The sequence below is a fragment of the Loxodonta africana genome, chromosome 2 (assembly GCF_030014295.1).
Source record: "Loxodonta africana isolate mLoxAfr1 chromosome 2, mLoxAfr1.hap2, whole genome shotgun sequence".
In the NCBI taxonomy this organism is placed as follows: Eukaryota; Metazoa; Chordata; class Mammalia; order Proboscidea; family Elephantidae; genus Loxodonta; species Loxodonta africana.
The window spans coordinates 65,260,131-65,277,011 of NC_087343.1; the positions used below are offsets into that span (position 1 = coordinate 65,260,131).

Genomic DNA, 16,881 nt, shown 5'->3' on the forward strand with positions numbered 1-16,881 from the left:
GGAGTTTGCCAACAAAGGCCTCTTCTCCCAAAATAGGCCAACACAGGTCCATGCAGACGGGAAAGTGCTCAAGGTCCACGGACGGTTTATGCCTGGACAGGAGCCACTTGTGTCCTGAGCTCCCCCGGTTAATGGAGCTAGCAAATTATCTTTTCCCTCAATTGCAATTTTTTTCCTTCCCAAGGCCGGGAGGATGGCTGTAGGTGCTCACCAGGGTCTATCTCAGGCCCAGGGATTAAGCCGCTGAAGCCAGCTTGGGGGTGGGTGGGGGCATAGTAAAATATATGCAAGTACTTAGCTTTTGCCAAGAGTGCCATTCTCCTTAGGTTCCGGAGATGTGAGTAGGCTGTGTGACTGGCTGCTTCTGTCTGAGGAAACTGCAGCCGAACGCTAGTACCAGCCTGCCACCGCTGCTCTGGGAATGGTGCCTGAGTGCTCCCTACAATTCAGGTCCGGTAACTCCTCTCCGCTTCTGAATGGTTTCTTCCTCCCCCTGCCCCTCAGTTCATTGTCTGAGCTTGCCTTTGATGCTCAGGGCTCTCAGCTTGTCACAAATATACTCGTTTCACTTGTTTTTTTTCGGGTCTTTGTTGTAAAGAGGGTTTGCCGGAAGTGTCTGTCTATTCCGCCATCTTGGCTCCATCTTAAAATATTTGTTTTAAAAACTAAATTAAAAATGTCAGCTCAATGTTTTTTTTCTTTCCACTATATGACCTGACAGACAGTGCTAAAGGACAAGGTGAGGAAGAGCCCACCATGCTACCCACCTCCAATGGCAGATAATGTGCCTTGACTTCCTCTAATCTAATATGGGTAACTCATGCATTATTAATTTACCTAGAATCTTGAGGCTATTTTATTTATAGCCTTAGGGAAACAAGGGCTGTGTGTTACCACTACAAAATTCATTCCAGTTCAACAAATATTTATCAAGGGCTGTTATGTTCTTTTTATCAAATAATTCATGCTTTTCCTGTCTTAGTCTTACAAGATTGTTAACATAAATAAACTTTTACTCTTGCCTTTCTTTTTATCCTTTTACATACTTATTTTTCTGTACCTATACCTTTGAATAGGTCTTCTTTTCCGTTTTAAAGATTTTTTATTCAAATATCAAATTATGGGAGAATTTCTATTTTGGACATGTCCTTAGCTCTCTATTTTTATTGATATAATTTATAAATCTTTCATCTTAAAATTTCTTTTAATAATTACTAATGTTTCCGCCTTTGGCCACTGTTTATTCCTAACTATCCAATACAGTAACCACTATTAAAAATTTGAATTTATTAAATTTAAAAATTCAGTTCCTCAGTACACTGATCTGAAATGCTTAGTAGCCACATGTGGCTTGTGATTACCCTATTACATAGCACAGAGTATAACATTTCCAAAGTGTAGAAGTGCTGTTATTTAAAATAAGTTACATAAATCTAGGTATTTCTCAATTTAATCAAAGAGCATTCTGTTGGATAGTACTGTTTTAGCCTCATGGTAATTTTTACTGTGGCTCTCTAAACTTCCTTCACCTGGGTTCTGTATTTTGTTTTTCTGCTTTTTTTTTTTTTTTTTTTTTTTGTGCTCTATTAGAATTTCTAAGTACGTTTTTTTGTTAAGTTGAATCAGATTTTTAATCCCTGGCTGCAATATTCAGGAGTTACAGGCAGCATGTTTTTTGGCACAATAACTATTACCACAGCCGTGTCTAAGTTCTCTGTTGCTTTTTAGTTTTTACTGAATATTGTTAAAACCCTTTTTATGCCTTATATTTGGTCAATACAATGTGTGTATTTGGAGAGTAGACTGATTTTTCACTGTCTAAGAGCCTTAATGATAATATTTGGGTTTACTTTACCATGTGTTATCATGGCCAAGAAAACTGGAAATCATGGTTCCATAGCGTCTCTAGAAGAATACGGTTGTTGCCTCTGGAAGGACACCTAGGTGGCTGATATGTGTGAGGGGGATCTTACTTTTTAACTAAATCCTTTTGCATCATTCAGATTTGATCCTCTATACCTGTACTTCTTAATTTAAACGGAATAATTTTTTTTAAGTCCATTAGATTCCAGGCCCTCACTGGTAACTTGACATGAATATTTAAGTAGATGTCCTGTGCCTCTATGTCTAGTAGATGGCCCCACAAAGTGTTCTTAAAAAGAATAAAATCTACATTTTAAATTACCTGTCTTGACAAAGCAGAAGGTTTCATTAATTAAAGAACCAGAGACTCCCAGGCCCTCAAATTAAAGGAATTGAACCCATCCTCCAAAATGGGAGATAAACTTGTTGCTAACTGGATGTTAACTCTGACAGTTTTACATATTTAAAAATTAGAAGAGGCGGGGCCAAGATGGCGGACTAGGTGGACGCTACCGCGGATCCCTCTAGCAACTAAGACTCGGAAGAACAAGTGAATTGATCACATACATAACAATCTATGAACTCTGAACAACAAACACAGACTTAGAGACGGAGAACGAACAAATACGGGTAGACAGCGATCGTTTTCAGAACTAAGAGCCAGCGTACCAGGCAGGTGACCTTCGGAGCCCGGGCTGGGGCAGAGCCCAGGGGGGCAGACGGCACAGACAAGGGGCCCAGCCCTACCCCCCCGAACCCATCCCGGGAGGGAGTCCAGCTGGTTGGCGCAGGCGGCATAGCGGAGCAGCCGGTGGGAGAAACACCCGGGAGGCAGTGACTGCTCTTGGAGCGGGGAGGGCAGCGTCCCAGCCGGGGAGCCGTCCTGCCGGGATTCTGGCGGACGGGGGCGGAGCGTGAATGCGGGGATCAGCTCTATATTCTGTGGTGCTACACGCCTAGCTCTCTGATCCCTCCCCCACCCTCCCCAGGCGGCTCCATTAACATCCAAATACCCTGAGCCAGAAGGATAATTCAGATAGGGATCTGACTGCATTTTTTTTTAGCTGATTACCTGGAAAATCTAGTTTCCCAGTGATGGCTTGGAGACAGCAGTCCATATCAAACCACATAAAGAAACAGACCATGACAGCTTCTCCAACCCCCCAAACAAAAGAATCAAAATCTTTCCCAAATGAAGATACAATCCTGGAATTATCAGATACAGAATATAAAAAACTAATTTACAGAATGCTTAAAGATATCACAAATGAAATTAGGATAACTGCAGAAAAAGCCAAGGAACACACTGATAAAACTGTTGAAGAACTCAAAAAGGTTATTCAAGAACATAGTGGAAAAATTAATAAGTAGCAAGAATCCATAGAGAGACAGCATGTAGAAATCCAAAAGATTAACAATAAAATTACAGAATTAGACAACTCAATAGAAAGTCAGAGGAGCAGACTCGAGCAATTAGAATGTAGACTGGGACTTCTGGAGGACCAGGGAATCAACTCCAACATAGCTGAAAAAAAATCAGATAAAAGAATTAAAAAAAATGAAGAAACCCTAAGAATCATGTGGGACTCTATCAAGAAGGATAACTTGCGAGTGATTGGAGTCCCAGAACAGGGAGGGGGGAACAGAAAACACAGAGAAAATAGTTGAAGAACTCCTGACACAAAACTTCCCTGACATCATGAAAGACAAAAGGATATCTATCCAAGATGCTCATCGAACCCCATTTAAGATTGATCCAAAAAGAAAAACACCAAGACATATTATCATCAAACTTGCTAAAACCAAAGACAAACAGAAAATTTTAAAAGCAGCCACGGAGAAAAGAAAGGTTTCCTTCAAGGGAGAATCAATAAGAATAAGTTCAGACTACTCAGCAGAAACCATGCAAGCAAGAAGGGAATGGGACGACGTATACAGAGCACTGAAGGAGAAAAACTGCCAACCAAGGATCATATATCCAGCAAAACTCTCTCTGAAATATGAAGGAGAAATTAAGATATTTACAGATAAACACAAGTTTAGAGAATTTGCAAAAACTAAACCAAGACCGCAAGAAATGCTTAAGGAGATTATTTGGCCTGATGACCAATAATACCAGGTACCAGCACAATACAAGGTCACAAAACAGAACATCCTGATATCAACGCAACTCAAATAGGGAAAGCACAAAAACAAAGTAAGATTAATTCTAATAAATAAATAAATAAATAAACAAAATAATACACATAACAGGAAATCATGGAAATCAATAGGTAAACGATCACAATAATCAAAAAGAGGGACTAAATATAGGAGGCATTGAACTGCCAGGTGGAGAGTGATACAAGGCGATATAGAAAGATACAAGTTAGGTTTTTACTTAGGAAAATAGGGGTAAATAATAAGGTAACCACAAAAAGGAATATCAATTCCATAACTCAAGAAAAACGTAACGACTCAACAAACATAAAGTTAAACATTATGAAAATGAGGATCTCACAATCTACTAAGAAAAACGTCTCAGCACAAAAAAGTCTGTGGAAAAATGAAATGGCCAACAACACACATGAAAAGGCATCAAAATGACAGCACTAAAAACTTATTTATCTATAATTATGCTGAATGTAAATGGACTAAATGCACCAATAAAGAGACAGAGAGTCACAGACTGGATAAAGAAACACGATCCATCTATATGCTGCCTACAAGAGACACACCTTAGACTTAGAGACACAAACAAAAACTCAAAGGATGGAAAAAAATATGTCAAGCAAATAATAAGCAAAAAAGAAGAGGAGTAGCAATATTAATTTCTGACAAAATAGACTTTAGACTTAAATCCACCACAAAGGATAAAGAAGGACACTATATAATGATAAAAGGGACAATTGATCAGAAAGATATAACCATATTAAATATTTACGCACCCAATGACAGGGCTGCAAGATACATAAATCAAATTTTAACAGAATTGAAAAGCGAGATAGACACCTCCACATTTATAGTAGGGGACTTCAACACACCACTTTCGGAGAAGGACAGGACATCCAGTAAGAAGCTCAATAGAGACACGGAAGACCTACTCACAACAATCAACCAACTTGACCTCATAGACTTATACAGAACTCTCCACCCAACTTCTGCAAAATATACTTTTTTTTCTAGTGCACATGGAACATTCTCTAGAATAGACCACATATTAGGTCACAAAACAAATCTTGGTAGAATCCAAAACATCGAAATATTACAAAGCATCTTCTCAGACCACAAGGCAACAAAGCTAGAAATCAATAACAGAAAAACTAGGGAAAAGAAATCAAATACTTGGAAAATGAACAATACCCTCCTGAAAAAAGACTGGGTTATAGAAGACATCAAGGAGGGAATAAGGAAATTCTTAGAAAGCAACGAGAATGAAAATACTCCCTATCAAAACCTCTGGGACACAGCAAAAGCAGTGCTCAGAGGCCAATTTATATCGATAAATGCACACATACAAAAAGAAGAAAGAGCCAAAATCAGAGAACTGTCCCTACAATTTGAACAAATAGAAAGTGAGCAACAAAAGAATCCATCAGGCACCAGAAGAAAACAAATAATAAAAATTAGAGCTGAACTAAATGAAATAGAAAACAGAAAAACAATTGAAAAAATTAACAAAGCCAAAAGCTGGTTTTTTGAAAAAATTAACAAAATTGATAAACCATTGGCCAGACTGACTAAAGAAAAACAGGAAAGGAAACAAATAACCCTAATAAGAAATGAGAAGGATCACATCACAACAGAGCCAAATGAAATTAAAAGAATCATTTCAGATTACTACGTAAAATTGTACTCTAACAAATTTGAAAACCTAGAAGAAATGGATAAATTCTTGGAAAAATACTACCTACCTAAACTAACACATTCAGAAGTAGAACAACTAAATAGACCTATAACAAAAAAAGAGATTGAAACAGTAATCAAAAAACTTCCAACAAAAAAAAGTCCTGGCCCAGACGGCTTCACTGCAGAGTTCTACCAAACCTTCAGAGAAGACTTAACACCACTACTACTGAAGGTATTTCAAAGCATAGAACAAGACAGAATACTACCCAACTCATTCTATGAAGCTACCATCTCCCTGATACCAAAACTAGGTAAAGACATTACAAAAAAAGAAAATTATAGACCTATATCCCTCATGAACATTGATGCAAAAATCCTCAACAAAATTCTAGCCAATAGAATCCAACAACACATCAAAAAAATAATTCACCCTGACCAAGTGGGATTTATACCAGGTATGCAAGGCTGGTTTAATATCAGAAAAACCATTAATGTAATCCATCACATAAATAAAACAAAAGATAAAAACCACATGATCTTATCAATAGATGCAGAAAAGGCATTTGACAAAGTTCAACACCCATTTATGATAAAAACTCTTACCAAAATAGGAATTGAAGGAAAATTCCTCAACATAATAAAGGGCATCTATGCAAAGCCAACAGCCAATATCACTCTAAATGGAGAGAACCTGAAAGCATTTCCCCTGAGGACGGGAACTAGACAAGGATGCCCTTTATCACCACTCTTATTCAACATCGTACTTGAAGTCCTAGCCAGGGCAATTAGGCTAGACAAAGAAATAAAGGGTATCCAGATTGGCAAGGAGGAAGTAAAGCTATCACTATTTGCAGATGACATGATCGTATACATGGAAAACCCTAAGGAATCTTCCAGAAAACTACTGAAACTAATAGAAGAGTTTAGAAGAGTCTCAGGTTATAAAATAAACATACAAAAATCACTTGGATTCCTCTACATCAACAAAAAGAACACCGAAGAGGAAATAACCAAATCAATACCATTCACAGTAGCCCCCAAGAAGATAAAATACTTAGGAATAAATCTTACCAAGGATGTAAAAGACCTATACGAAGAAAATTATAAAACTCTGCTACAAGAAATTCAAAAGGACATACTTAAGTGGAAGAACATACCCTGCTCATGGATAGGAAGACTTAACATAGTAAAAATGTCTATTCTACCAAAAGCCATCTATACATATAACGCACTTCCAATCCAAATACCAATGTCATATTTTAAGGGGATAGAGAAACAAATCACTAATTTCATATGGAAGGGAAAGAACCCCCGGATAAGCAAAGCATTACTGAAAAAGAAGAAGAAAGTGGGAGGCCTCACTCTACCTGATTTTAGAACCTATTATACAGCCACAGTAGTCAAAACAGCCTGGTACTGGTACAACAACAGGCACATAGACCAATGGAACAGAATTGAGAACCCAGATATAAATCCATCCATGTATGAGCAGCTGATATTTGACAAAGGACCAGTGCCAGTCAATTGGGGAAATAATAGTCTTTTTAACAAATGGTGCTGGCATAACTGGATATCCATTTGCAAAAGAATGAAACAGGACCCATCCCTCACACCATGCACAAAAGCTAACTCCAAATGGATCAAAGACCTAAACATAAAGACTAAAACGATAAAGATCATGGAAGAAAAAATAGGGACAACGCTAGGAGCCCTAATACAGGGCATAAACAGAATACAAAACATTACCAAAAATGATGAAGAGAAACCAGATAACTGGGAGCTCCTAAAAATCAAACACCTACGCTCATCTAAAGACTTCACCAAAAGAGTAAAAAGACCACCTACAGACTGGGAAAGAATATTCAGCTATGACATCTCAGACCAGCGCCTGATCTCTAAAATCTGCATGATTCTGTCAAAACTCAACCACAAAAAGACAAGCAACCCAATCAAGAAGTGGGCAAAGGATAGGAACACACATTTCACTAAAGAAGATATTCAGGCAGCCAACAGATACATGAGAAAATGCTCCCGATCATTAGCCATTAGAGAAATGCAAATTAAAACTACGATGAGATTCCATCTCACACCAACTAGACTGGCATTAATTCAAAAAACACAAAATAATAAATGTTGGCGAGGCTGCGGAGAGATTGGAACTCTCATACACTGCTGGTGGGATTGTAAAATGTTTCAACCACTATGGAAATCCATCTGGCGTTATCTTAAACAGTTAGAAATAGAACTACCATACAACCCAGAAATCCCACTCCTCGGAATATACCCTAGAGATACAAGAGCCTTCACACAAACAGACATATGCACGCCCATGTTTATTGCAGCTCTGTTTACAATAGCAAAAAGCTGGAAGCAACCAAGATGTCCGTCAGCGGATGAATGGGTAAATAAATTGTGGTATATTCACACAATGGAATACTACGCATCGATAAAGAACAGTGACGAATCTCTGAAACATTTCATAACATGGAGGAATCTGGAAGACATTATGCTGAGCGAAATGAGTCAGAGGCAAAAGGACAAATATTGTATAAGACTACTATTATAAGATCTTGAGAAATAGAAAAAACGGAGAAGAACACATACTTTTGTGGTTATAAAGGGGGGAGGGAGGGAGGGAGGGAGAGGGTTTTTTATTGATCAATCAGTAGATAAGAACTGCTTTGGGTGAAGGGAAAGACAACACACAGTACGAGGAAGGTCAGCCTAATTGGACTGGACTAAAAGCAAAGAAGTTTCTGGGATAAAATGAAAGTTTCAAAGGTCAGCGGAGCAGGGGCTGGGGTCTGGGGAACATGGTTTGAGGAGACTGCTAAGTCAACGGGCAAAATAATTCTATTATGAAAACATTCTGCATCCCACTTTGAATTGTGTCGCCTGGGGTCCTAAATGCCAACAAGTGGCCATCTAAGATACATCAATTGGTCTCAACCCACCTGGAGCAAAGGCAAAGGAAGAACACCAAGGCCACACGACAACTAAGAACCCAAGAGACAGAAAGGGCCACATGAACCAGAGACCTACATTACCCTGAGACCAGAAGAACTAGTTGGTGCCCGGCCACAATCGATGTCTGCCCTGCTAGGGAGCACAACAGACAACTCCTGAGGGAGCAGGAGAACAATGGGATACAGACCCCAAATTCTCATAAAAAGACCATACATAATGATATGAATGAGACTAGAGGAATCCCAGGGACAATGCTCCCCAGCACTTCTGATGGCACAGGACAGGAACCATCCCCGAAGACAACTCATCAGGCATGAGAAGGACTGGTCAGTGGCGGGGGAGAGAGATGCTGATGAAGAGCGAGCCAATTAAATTAGGTGGACACTGGAGAGTGTGTTGGCAACTCTTGCCTGGAGGGGGGATGGGAAGATAGAGAGAGAGGGAAGATGGCAAAATTGGCACGAAACGAGAGACTAAGGGCTGACTCAATAGGGGGAGAGCAAGTGGGAGAAGGGAGTAAGATGTATGTAAACCTACATGTGACAGACTGATTGGAATGGTAAATGTTCACTTGAAGCTTAATAAAAATTAATTAAAAAAAAAATTAGAAGTGACTAATTTCATTTGGTATGGCCAAATTCTCCTGATTTTTATTAACTAGGTAATCTTAGATAACTTTAAAGCTTGGGTACCATGATAATAAATAAGCTAACATTATAGAACAGTAGTACAGGTGGTGGATCCATTCTGCACTAAGTGTGCCCCAGATCACATCTACGCAATCATATCTTTAGCTTGGAAATCTGATTATACTGAAAGAACCATAACACTAAGTGTGGAAGTGCTTTTCATTTAAAATAAGTAACATAAATCTAGGTATTTTCTCAATTTAATTTAGTTTTATTATAAAAATCGTATTTTTCTTTCATTTTTACTCAGTATGAAAAAACATGTAGTTAAAAATATTGATTGCTTTTCATCTTTACTGTAAAATAATGCTCGATCTGTAGCAGTGAAACTAAGTGTGTCCTAAGTTGTACAGTTGTCTATAGCAAGACATGTTAAAGAGGAAAGTAAAGTTTTTGTGACAGGTCCTATGTTGTTTCAAACTATGTCTAGATTTTCTGTAATTATCTGTTTTAGCAGTCTCTGTTTTTAAGACAGGAAAAAAGGTATATTTTAGTGAAGACTAACGACTATAAAAGGAGCCCTGGTTGTGCAGTGGTTAAAGCACTGGTCTGCTAACCCAGAGGTCAACGGTTCAAAACCACCAGCAGCTCCTCGGGAGAAAGACGTGGCAGTCTGCTTCCACAGAGATTTACCGCCTTGGAAACCCTATGGGGACGGTATGAGTTGGAATCGACTGGATGGCAGTGGATTTAATGAGTATAAGGTTCCACTAACTGCCTTCCCAACAAAGTTAGGCTAAATGCATTATCTGTGGCCACCACATTACGTGGCAATTTATCATAAAAATACTTCATTTCATATGTGTGTGTTGAAAATAACCTAACTAATGAGATTGTCTGTTGAATAATTTCCATCACCAGATGGATATTTTTGTCAAGAAATTTATATCACAAAGTAATTTAAATGTGGTAATTTTTTTAAATCATGGCATATTATTACAGTAGAGTAATATTTGTTAACAAAATTCATTTGTGTATTGGCAAAATATTTGCAACAGGTCCAATGATTCTTTCAGTGAAGGTTAATAAAGTGCATGGATTCACCTAAGAAAACATCACAGTTGCCTCTCAATTTAAAAAGAAAAAGTATTTACAAGTAAATGATAATAGAATATGAATATAAATCTATACTGTGAAAATAAAACTCAGCTATACTTCAGCCTAAATGTGCCAGGAGGACCTTCTGATCCTAATGCTGTGGATATTCCTGAGGAAAATTCCCAGAAGGAGCTTTCCTAACTCCCGCCACACTTAAAAGATAATCCAAAACCCAAACCCACTGCCGTCGAGTTGATTCCAACTCATAGCGACCCTGTAGGACAGAATAGATCTGCCCCATAGAGTTTCCAAGGAGCGCCTGGTGGATTCAAACTGTAGGCCTCTTGGTTAGCAGACGTAGCACTTAACCACTACGCCACCAGGGCTTCCAGTTAAAAGATATCTTAGTTTAAAAGGAAAAAAGCATTAAGAATTATTTCTATAAAAAAAAATCTGTCTAATCTGAGTATCACAGAGCCGTTTGTTGCTAGAATGAAAAGAACCTAACCTTGATATCTTTGAAGTGACCCTTACTAGCAAGGGTCAAAAGATGCTATCTTAACTGTGATAGTTAAGATTGAGTGGCAATTTGTCTAGGCCACGATTCTCATTGGTTTGGCAGTTATGATGTAATTTTTCAGTCTATAATGATATAATTCCCTCCATGATGAGATCTGATATAATGTGATCACCTGCATGATGGGATCTGCTGTGAGTAGACAGTCAGTTGAAATGGAGTTTCCTTGGGAGTATGGCCTGCATGCAGTATAGGCAGACTTTCTGGCAAAGCTCATTGGCTTTTGCTCACTCTGGATCCTGCAACTGGCTCCTATCACCTGACCTCTGGTTCTTGGGACTTTAGACAGCAGCTTAAGTGCCAATCTTGGAATTTGTCCATCTCTGCAGCCTGTGAGTCAGCTGTCTGATCTGGCAATCATGGGTTCACCAGACCCTGCAGCTTTGTGAGTCAGGAGAAACCTCCAGCTTGACCCACAGACTTGGGACTTTCCAGCCTCTACAACCATGTGAGCCATTTCCTTGATGTAAATATATATATTTATACTCTTCACTAGTTTTGATTCTCTAGACAACCCAGCCTAAGACACTAACCTTCAGGCTGACACCTTATAACTGATACTGTTCAAGGGATTTCCCAGCACTCTTGCTGAACCTGTACCTTAAAACCTCCCACAAATACCACTTTCCTAGAAATAAGTGATCAGTTGCTATCATATAGCAATAAAAACTGAATTAGAAGTTCTTAACTTTTTGGGTGTCCTGACATCACAACAGCTCTCCTTTCATCCTGAATTTGTTGTAAGTAACGTATTCATTTTTGAAAATGAACTAGTAATAGGTTTTGAAGCCATAAAAATTATTGAGATATAGGACTTGGATCCACCTTTGGTTATCATAAAAGCAACATTAAAAAGACTCATTGCCGTCAAGTTGATTCTCATAGCTACCCTATGGGAAAAAAAAAAAAAAAACTAGTGCCACAGAGTAGAAATGCCCCATAGGGTTTCCAAGGCTATAAATCTTTAAGGAAGATCACTGCCACATCTTTCTCCCATGGTGCTGGCTGGTGGGCTCAAACCACCAACCTTTTGGTTAGCAGCCAAGTACTTAACCTCTGAGCCATCATTACAAGTCCTTAAACCAGAAGAATTTCCTGAAAGACCTTAGTAACTTGCTTGACTCAGTTGCCATATTGCAATACCAACTAGTCAAGGCCTAGCGATCCTTGATTTGATGCATTTCTTTTGAAGAAGGAACAAGTCAGATTTACCTTTCCTCTCTCGAAATTACTTTTTAGTGAAGGGTTAGTTTCACTGTTATTACTATTACACCAATCTCTTAGAAGGAACATTGTCCAAGAGAAAACTAGCAATAGGCCCCAGGAAGGAAGAAACTAATTTTTGTTCAACAAATGATCCTGAGTGCCCGTTTTGTGCTTGACTTGGGAGGTGGAGTGGAAAATACACAGACGACCTGGGGAGCATTGTAGTCCTCATGAAGTTTATGTTCTGGTGGGAAAGACAGACATGGAACAAAATGTTGTTTAAATTTCTCTATTTGTTTCAAGATGTATTACTTTTGTAATAAAAAAGACAAGTGATTTCCATTTTGACCAAAAAAAAAAAAAGAAAAGTAACCTCCGAAGGAGCAAAAACATTCCGTAGGTCCCCTTTGTAGATACTCCCACACTAGTTCAAGCTTCCTATTTTGTGGCTAACTCAAAAAGTTAAGGGAAGGACATGGCAGCAGCAACCAGTTTATCACCAGTTGTGTTCTTTGTTTATAGTCTGTCTCTTCCTATTAGAATTTAAGCCCCAAGAGCAGGGACTTCTGTTTTATTCCCTACCATATCTCTAGGATCTAGAACACCTCTGGCTCAGAGTAGGTACTCAATAACATATTAAATGAGTGTGTGAATGAATAGGCCAAAGTAAGATGGCTCTAGCCTCAGCCTTGGTGGCTGCCTGAGGAAGCCCCGCTTCCTTCTGCCCTTGATTTCCCTTCCCCAGTGTTCTGATTTCTCAGTGGCCATTTTGATGCCCTCCCCCAACTCCCATGAGAATTCTCACCCCACCTTGTTTCTTCTTTCTTCCTGTCTCCATCACTCCTGGGCAGGGGCAGATTAACCAGTAAGCAAGGTATACAGGGCTTACATGAGGCAAGGTACTTACCTGCTTACTGGTGTTTATTTACTCATCTGTAGTGACCAATTTCATATGGGTGAAACAGGTGAAATTGTGCATTACAGATTAGTAAGTAAGCACAAGTAAGCCCGTGGATACCTTGCTTTTTGGGTAATCTCTTTTTCTCCTTGTGCTAAACCTAAAGGAAGCCTGGCTCCTTGGCTACCACCAATGCCCACTTAAACTTACACCTGCTGGCTCGCCTGATTGCCTGACCTTTAGAACTCACTCTGCACCCTCATTGCTAATATTCGAACCTTTTCTTTTTCCTTTGGGAGAAGAGATGTTACTGTGGTTCCTCTCTTTCACCTTTCCTACAGTGCTATTTCGTTTGGTTTCATCAGCAGCTACTCTTGTGAGAATTCCACTTCCCTCCCAGTATAATTGCCAAAGGCAGCCCTGACAGCCTACCTGTAGATGCTGTTCACGTTGCCGGAAGTGGGTGTTACTGCTATTGCTGCTGCAGTGCTGATGCTTATCTGACTGCTGTACCTCTAGTTGGCCACAGGGTGACCTTCTCCCACCCCCTACCACAGTCCACCCTATACCCTAGCCTGTCCTCTTACTGGAGGAGCCCTGGTGGCACAGGGGTTAAGTGCTCAGGTGCTAACTGAAAGGTCAGTGATTCAAACCCACCAGCTGTTCCGTAGGAGAAAAGACCTGGTGAACTGCTTCCTTAAAGATTATAGCCTAGGAAACCTGATGGGGCAGTTCTACTCTGTCCTGCAGGGTCACTATGAGTTGGAATCTCGGGATCAACTCCACAGCACATGACAACAACATCCTCTTATCCCTACCTTCTCTAATCCAGTGATGCGAAGAAAAATGCTTGGGCAACGTTTGAAATGGTAGGAGCTGGTTCCTGAGTTCTGTTTTTAGTGACTAAGAGTCACCCCTTTTCCTTCCCACAGTACCCCTGCCTCTGCTGGAAAACAGCACCAGGAGTCCCTCCTCAGAGGCCAGCAACCTGTTTTCAAGTTTTGATTATGGGTAGGACTAGTCTAAGATTCTCCCCTGGTTCTGCGACAAAGGTCAGGTTCTACTGATAAATCATGGGCACTATGGATGATGTTTTATAATTCTGTCCTGTTTGTATTCATCCTTGCAAAGTGAATTGGTTAATATGTACTGTTGTTGTTGTTAGTTGCCATCAAGTTGGCTCCAGCTCATACTGACCTTATGTATAACAGAATAAAACGTTGCCCCGGCCTATACCATCTTTACCCATTGTTGTAGCTCTTGTGTCAATCTATCTCATTGAGGGTTTCCCTCTTTTTCACTGACCCTCTACTTTACCAACTATAAAGTCCTTTTCTAGCCATTGGTTTTTCCTGATGGCATGTCCAAAGTAAGCAAGCCAAAGTTTGGCCATCTTCACTTCTCAGGATTCTGGCTGTACTTCCTCCAAGATTGATTAGTTTGTTTTTCTGGCAATCCACTGTATAGTCAATATTCTTTGCCAACACCACAATTTGAATGTGTCAATTCTTCAGTCTTCCTTTTTTATTGCCCAGCGTTCGCATGCAAGTGGGTGAGTGAAAGTACCATGGTTTGGGTCAGGGACACCTTAGTCATCAAAGTGACATCTTTGCTTTTTAACACTTTAAAGAGGTCCTTTGCAGCAAATTTTCCAAATGCAATACATCATTTGATTTCTTGACTGATGTTTCTGTGGGTGTTGGTTGTTGATCCAAGTAGAAGAAAATCCTTTGACAACTTTTAATTTCTAGTCAGGGAATATAACTGTTATTATAACATTGTTTCTCTGGGGGAAGAAAAAAAAAAGCGCTTCAGGTCCAAAATAGTTGATTTACTATTAAACGCTCTTACTTTCGCCCCTTCCTAATTTGGCAGCTGTTTTTGGATGGTGATGAATTTTAAACTAAATACTGATTCACAGCTGGAGGGTGCACAAAGAAAAAGAGAAAGAGAAATTTTTTTTTTTTTTACTTAATTTTCACAAGTAGTAAGCTGAGTCATCTATACCACACTGACTCTGGAAAAAAAGCTTAAATTCTTAAGAGTATAAATAAATTTGCACCTATCTTTGACCACTTTTCAGGCTATTATAGCCTCTTCAACATTTTGAAGAAAAGGGTTTTAAGTCATTTAGAATCAGAATTTGTTTTATTAATAACAGAATATGGTTTAATTACTAGCCATTTAAGTTTACATTTGGATTTAATAGCAAACTACAATATAAAAAGTTAATTTGTTCATTAGGCAGCGAGTAAAGTGCACATATACAGCCAAATTCTGGGAGAGTGCCCATTTCACTCCATTCATCCATTCATTCAACAAATATATATTGAGCACCGATTATATATTAGGCATTGTTCTAGGCACTGAATGGGGAGAGAGGGACAGAAAGGGCAGGTGAAAACCTATTCCCTTATAGCTAGCAATATATATATATAGTTGTCCCTCGATATCCACGGGGAATTGGTTCCAGGACAATGGCGGCATAGTATTTGCATATAATCTACACACATCCTCCCATATACTTTAAATCATCTCTGAGTTATTTATAATACCTAATACAATGTAAATGCTATGTAAATCGTTTTTATACAGTACTGTATTATTATTTTTTTATTATTATTATTTAGGGAATAATGGCAAGACATGAGGCTAACAATGCTCAAACAACAGGGGCTGGAGAGAGACCGAGGATCTGTGAAATGGTGGGAGGTTACTGCAGGATATGCCTACACATGACGTCCATTTGCGTGGATTCAGTGTAATTGCTTGGAGCACAGCAAATTCAAGTTTTGCTTTTTTGGAACTTTTGTTTTTTCTCTGAATATTTTCGATCTGCAGTTTGCCGTTGCTTGAATCTGCAGGCAGGGGCCGACTTACATATATCTGTATATCTATATAGATATAGGAAACCCTGGTGGTGTAGTGGTTAAGTGCTGCGGCTGCTAACCAAGAGGTCAGAAGTTCGAATCTGCCAGGCGCTCCTTGGAAACTCTATGGGCAGTTCTACTCTGTCCTATAGGTTCTCTATGAGTCGGAATCGACGGCAGTGGATTTGGTTTTTTGGGTTTTATATAGAGAGAGAGAGAGAGATAGATGTATTATATAGAGATAGAGATGTATGTATGTGCATCTGGATATATATGTATGTATATTTGTGTATGTATGTGTATATATATATCTATGGAAACCCTGGTAGCATAGTGGTTAAGAGCTACGGCTGCTAACCAAAAAGTGAGCAGTTCAAATCCACCAGGAGCTCCTTGGAAACTCTATGGGGGCAGTTCTACTCTGTCCCGTAGGTTCGCTATGAGTTGGAATCAACTCAACGACAGTGGGTTTGGTATATATATATATATGTTTATAGGTGTATATAAAAAAATTATATGTATATATATGTGTGTGGGTCTATATATGTATGTATGTATACACATACCTGTCAGAGAAGGAAAACTCAAATTTTTTTTCCACTAAAACAAGTGAGAGAAAAATAGTCAAAGACGGAAAACTTGGGAGACCCAGACAAACGAGGCAGTCCCATCCAGTTCTGGCTTTCACAGGTTTCACTGTATATGCATTTACCCTCTGCCCTAAGAATCCAACTTCTAGGAAATTACTCAAAGATATGCAGTTTGTCACTGGATTGTTACTGCTACTAGGCCTTTTCAGTGGATGGAGATAGGAAATACATATTTTCCAGAAAAATATATCTGAAAATATAATTATTATAAATATATAATTCATAGGGCTATTTGTAATATTGATAGTAAAAGACTGGAAAGCATCCAAATTTCTGTTAATAAGCCATGGTACAG

At 39.1% G+C, this 16,881-nt stretch overlaps 1 protein-coding gene across 2 annotated transcripts in view; it reads left to right on the forward strand.

Annotated features, from left to right (window-relative positions):
* Positions 1–16,881, forward strand: part of NDUFAF2 (NADH:ubiquinone oxidoreductase complex assembly factor 2) — a 225,447-nt gene that overhangs the window by 176,159 nt on the left and 32,407 nt on the right. The window lies entirely within an intron of this gene.